The sequence below is a fragment of the Cyclospora cayetanensis genome, unplaced genomic scaffold (assembly GCF_002999335.1).
Source record: "Cyclospora cayetanensis isolate NF1_C8 unplaced genomic scaffold, CcayRef3 CcayRef3_contig_34, whole genome shotgun sequence".
NCBI lineage: Eukaryota > Apicomplexa > Conoidasida > Eucoccidiorida > Eimeriidae > Cyclospora > Cyclospora cayetanensis.
This window is the reverse complement of record NW_020312303.1, coordinates 209,105-215,104: the sequence shown is the minus strand read 5'-3', so window position 1 is coordinate 215,104 and position 6,000 is coordinate 209,105.

The window sequence follows — 6,000 nt, the reverse complement described above, 5'->3', positions numbered from 1 at the left end:
GACTCCGAATAAGAAACAGTTCAAGACGCCCAGGATCAGGTAGAGCGTCTTATCGTTTGCGCCCGGGGGGGTCGGCACCTCCAGCGACTTCAGACGGTTCAAGATGCTGTCGCAGACGCTCATTTTCGGCTAAAGAATAGGCAAACGGCTTTTACATGTATACACTGCAAAAATGATGAGAGATCGCAGGCGGAATGGGCTAGTTGCACAGCAGCAGCGCCGGCAATAGCAAAAGCACGGACAGAATTCACGGGAAGTCCACGGCGCGCTCAGGCAGTGGCGCTTGGACACTAAAGGAGAGGAATTAAATGTGAAACACGCTTCATTCACGGCCTAAGCCAAAAATGAAGCCTCAAATTGCAAAGAGGTTACGCCGCAGATACTCCTGCTGCCATCCAGCAGCCGCAGGGGCGGCTCCTGGTGTTCATGAGTTTTCGCAGGAACGGAACAGGCCGCAACAGCTGCACTGATGCTCACATGGTAGTGCATGTGCGCCATGATTTTGACGCCCCTGTAACCTTTAACGCTGAAATAAAGCTAATTTATCTCTTTTGTAACAATTACTCCCCTTGCGTCGTCCCGTATAGCGACCTGCACACCCGCACACGAGCCTATTAGCGCGTGCAGTATTAAGTGGACTAGAGTCGCCAGCACCCGCGGCACTCTTGCACCTGAAGCCGCAAGAAATTCAGCCCTCCTCCTTCATAAAAGTGATAAAACTGTTTGCATTGCTTTAAACCTACTTTTGGCTTTAGGAATACGTGCTTTCTTCGAGAGTTTTCCCGCCCTCCAACCAGTGGTCCTTCCAAGCGACATTAAGATCCGTTGTTGCTGCACACGTTCTCACTCTGCAGCCATTTGCAAGCATGTCTGAGCCTATATTACATGCTAGGAAGCTTTAGTACATGAGAAGCTTGATGATAGAGATGTAAATGCATCAATTTCAGCGCCGCAAACCTACAATACAAGTGACCACCGGGGCGCCTGGTGTATCGAGTCATGTAACTTACATCAGAAGATATTCTTGATGAGATCCGGCCACAAATAGGCGTCCACAGACGCGGTTACAGGCGTCTCGGTGCTGGGAGCCAGAATCGGCTACCCTTGGCATCCCGCTGGCGTCTTTTTTCCTGGAGATACAATGCATAGTGTGTAGGTTCAGCGGTGCTGCAAGTGTTAAGTGAAGGACTCCGTAAAATGATTGCCATGTGCATTAACTCGTTGGCAATATATTCGCCGTACACGAGGGAGAGATAGCTTCTCTTGCCAGAAAGCATGCCGCGCTTCTCCCACATCAATGCTCTCCTCACAGAGACACCTAACCCCAGGCACAACCCAAACTCATTTGAAGCGTATTAACTGCTTGGCAAAACAACCTCCTTACTCCTCTTCCCGCACCCTCACAAATCCGGAGATGAGGGATGAAGGATAGCTTGAGGGCGCACAGCCACACCCTCTTTTAACGCCAAGCATTTACATGTTTGCCATACCTAGCCTCCAGCCCACAAGCACAGAACAGTGTATCTTCTTGTCTCGAGCTAACGCAACTCTGCAACAAGATACATGAAGCAGCGAAGCACCTTGTCAAATCTTTACCAGTTCTTAGCTGAAAACACCTGGTGTTTATTCGCAGCTAACCCCACTACGTCTTTTCCCATGATGTTCCGCATCAGTATATTGAGACCAACTGCATGCAGGCAGCAAAACAATTCCCCCACCATCTTCGCTTCCCAAGCAGGCAGAAGCGCGAAACAGCGCAGAGTAGAAAGCAAGTGCGTGCATCAACCGTTAAAGCGAATTCAAGGGGAAGAAACGCATGCACTCTATTCCCTAGGTATCAAGGAACCAAATCAACACGATTTCTGCGGCATAGTCGATTACTGTCGCTAGAGCACTAAAACTGCGCTAGCATCCTGCAGCGAGAAAACAAATTACAACTAGAATATGCGAAGGGAACCAAAATCAAGAGTAATCTAGCAGTAGCCCCAGGCTCAATAGGGCAGTATCTGCACTGAAATACAGACGGTGCATTTGCATAGTCAACTTTAACATCCCAGAGGAGGCATACGGAAGAATGCGGTTATAACATTCCCGGGAGTGGCTGCGCCTAAATTTGAGTGTAGAGCTCATCTTAACAACAAAAGTCGGCAATGTTTACAGCAATACCCACAGATAGTGGTAGCTACTTTAGGCAGAACATGTGTTGGGGAAGGACAATTACTGAGGAATGCAGGGAATCCTGTACACGGCAACCCGTCCCTCTAACGAAGCAGAATCGCAGATTCTCCCCGCGGTAACAGAGCCCGTCACTGCTCCTTGGTCAACCACTGAAGTTGTCGCTCCCCAACACATTTTTACTAGAACCCCCTCTAGTGTCTTCGCAGCACTCAATGGTCACAGAATCTAGCACCCTCACGGCGTCCTATGTATCATTTGCCTCCACACATATCACTTTCCTGCATTACAAAGTGCACCAATAACTCGGGACTTTCGAAGCATCTCCATGAAGCCAATACGAATAGTTCTGTGGCACCTTAACTTCTAGGGAAATCGAGAGTGCTAGAAACACCGATAATTCGTGAGACGGAGGCAAATATTTCTAGCCACTGACAACAAACTTTGTAGTCCGGTCACCTCTTGGTGTGCCTTTGTAGAGCCTGCCGAATCACCTGGACCAAATCTTCAAGTTCCACACACGCTTGCCAACGCCATGGGGTTTTGCATATGCATTTAAGTGCATTATCCAGCTGTTTTCTGTATGCCTTTGCTACCCCGCGAGGCCACTGGCCCCTAACCACCAAGTGCAGGCCTGCATCGAAGAGGGACCTCCCCACCTAGACAAAGGATGCAGCGAACATTGGGTAGAAGAGTGTACTGCTGTACTATATATTTATTACGCCCCTCCAAAACTTGAAGCCAAACAATTGGAATGCTGCAAGCAACGTGCGGAAAATACTGCAGGAGTGTTGTTTGTGCGCTCTCTCTGCCCATCGGCCTCAGCCCAGTTGCAATTTTACTGAAGTCAATGCGTAGGGGCGCATAAAGCCATGCCAAACCAAATAGCACACTTCGCATCCCTCTTCTTACTCCTGCCAGATTTATTAATATTCCTTACATGAGTAACAATAAGTGAGCGAATTTCTGCGTTGTGACAGATATGGAACAAGGTATGCAATGGGCCTATTTACTGGGTGTGTCGACGACGCAGATAACATCCTGAGCCTTGACTTCTTGCAGTCCAACTATGTAGTCCACAATCGGCTCGATTCAAATCCTCTCTGAAATCAGAAGCTTTTTCAGAAGGCCGATTTCAGGCGAACCGCTATCTATCAGCTGCTGGCAATCTGGGCGAAACCTTGCAGGTACCCCTGCTGTGGGACGCACGCCAAGCCACCAAAACTGTGAGAGTTTAATACTGTGTTGCAAATTGTATTGAGACATGAAAAGCAGGCTTAAGCGCTTTGCACAAATAGGAGCTGCGAACTAAGTGGGAGTCGGCGAGCGACAGAGTTCGCGATTTGTTTTGAACCACAGCAGGTCATCCCCACCGTGGCAGTCCTCCAACTTTTCGCCACTCTGAAGCGGAGGCGTGAGTATCAAAACCATAACAGGCACGCAAATTTTACAGAAACCTTATATTATTACAGACAAAGGCCGCTGCGTTGCATGCAAAAACGGATCACTGGGGCGTCAAGATACTGAGTCGGCGATCTCTTTGGTAGTGCCCTAGCTGTATCGCAGTGTACATACGTGCTGCAGCGGGACCCCAAGCCAGCACACTCCAAATTATCAAAGCCTTGAAAACTCTTCAAATTGTGCACTTAAGACTGCTAGTCGTTCCAGACATTATAATGAGGCCTATGTAAATAGTGCCGGCAATGGTTCATGCCTCACTACAGCATAGAGTTGCCTTTCCCGCAAGAGGTGCCGCTGCAAAGCTCGGTGAAGCGATGCCAAAACAAGCAGTGGCGTTTCCCAACACACATGGCCTGCTTAGAGGGAATAACAACCGCGTCAATAGGCTTGCTTAGTAGGAGGATGTAGCAGTTGCAATAAGGCAGCTCAAATACCGGAGAAACTGTGACGCGGGCAATGGTCCATGCTGTGGCATCATCCTCTCGTGTCCAGTCCAAAGACTGCGTACTTCTCAGTGTATCAGTCAAAATAGCGACAGTTCAAACGAATCCAGGATCCACATATTGGGAACTCAGGTGCAACCCCGTAGAGCTTCCCAACGCCCGTGCAGGTGCGTAAAGGTAAAGGGCACATCTACACTGCTTCATGTGTTTCAGGATGTGGCTCAATTCCTACAGTCGAAACACGGAATCCCAGATGCCGATTGTTTTCATGACAGCTGAACGCTCACGTTCCTTCGTGTACCATTGGTTGTGCCGCAGTAGCAGAATAGCACGCCGTAGGTGCTGTGGGTGCTGTTTGGCGCTTTGGCTGTAGACTGAGACGAGGGTCATGTACACAGCCATCCGGCCATCGTCAAGAGGCTCACAAACATCACAAACGGATAGCGGCTGCACTTGCCTGGAGCATTAACAAGTCTGAATGGCATACACGTCAACTGGAGTTCGCGAATGCGAATGTGGAACCCCGTGGTGTGCCTGCCAACAGAGTGAGTAGAAGGCATCTCGGAAGCCAAATGAATAATAGACTTAATTCCTGTGGTTTGTCAAGTTGCTTCCCAAGATAGAGCGTGGAAAACTTATGCTTGCAGCAATCTTGTTCAGGGCTTCAAACTAACTACCTTCTATCCTTCTTCGGTCCCAAAACTAAGTTTCGCCTAAAACGGCTGGCTGAAAACTGCGCCTTTTGCTTTTCAAAGAGCCTTTTGTCTGCCACTTGGTCTCCGCTTCATACTGTAAAGGCTTTTAGTACCGCGGAACACAGCTTTGGCTGAATCGAGAAATTTCCTCACCATTTTGGGGTGGACGGGCAGAACTTGGCCAGCCTGCGACGGCGTCTGTAAAATACTCCCAATTCCTGCGGTTCCCTGGCTAAAAATGGAATACGTATATGAGCGAGAGAGGCAAGATTCATCTCATATCAGTCTCCTCTTTGTTCGCCCCTGAGCTACCGGCGTAGAGTCTCGGCTGCATCGCGCACAGAACCGACCCGGCCGCGCTCATCGTACATGATACGGGGGTTGCTGAGAAAGCCACAACCTGCTACCTAGCGTTTTCTAGCACCTTGACCTCCACGGCGCTTGATGCATGCGATCCTTTCATTGGACTGCCAACGCGACAAACCCAAGATTAAGATCTTGGTGCACAGGTCCAAGATGGAAGTCAAGGACAAAGCTCAAGGGCCAAAAGATATGAAAAGGCGCTTTTGGTACCGTGCTCCTGCCAGTTCGTGCGTCCTGTTGCCTGTTCGTAAATGCGGGTCTTAGGAACGGCACCAACGAGAAAGCAGGCGGATTCCACTTGTGCGCCGCATCCCTGGATGCCAGATCCACTTCACAGCGAGTGCAAACTAAAGCTAGCAATTCGTGACCATTTTATCTGAACTTGCGTCAGCGTAAGATTGACCTGTGATGGATGCGGGATCCTAATTGCAGCTTTGAGTCTTGCAGTCTTCACCGCTTGGAAGCTCGTGTGGGGGTTCTCCGTTTTCGGGGTTGGCCGTCTTGCTCGCCAGGCTGCCTGCTTTTGCTACGACCACTCCAGCTACTCAATTTGTTTGGCTATTTTATGATGTTGAAATCCCGGATTGTGGGGCTCAATTTTTCGCGACAAAAAGCGTCTTGCTGGGTGCCTGTTTAGACCTGCTTAGGAGCGCAGGTTTCTCCGGCAGTACATGCTCTTTCACTCTCGACTGCGTGCTGCAACCCGATGGACCTGGCCCCTACATCTGACAGCTCTCATTTCCAGCTTAGCTATCCTGTTCTTAAGCAAATGCGCAGGTGTTCAGCTCATGCTGCCTTGAGATCTCCAGAATTCCATCTGGAAGCCCTACCACGACGGCTATTCAGCCGCTAAGTCACTACTA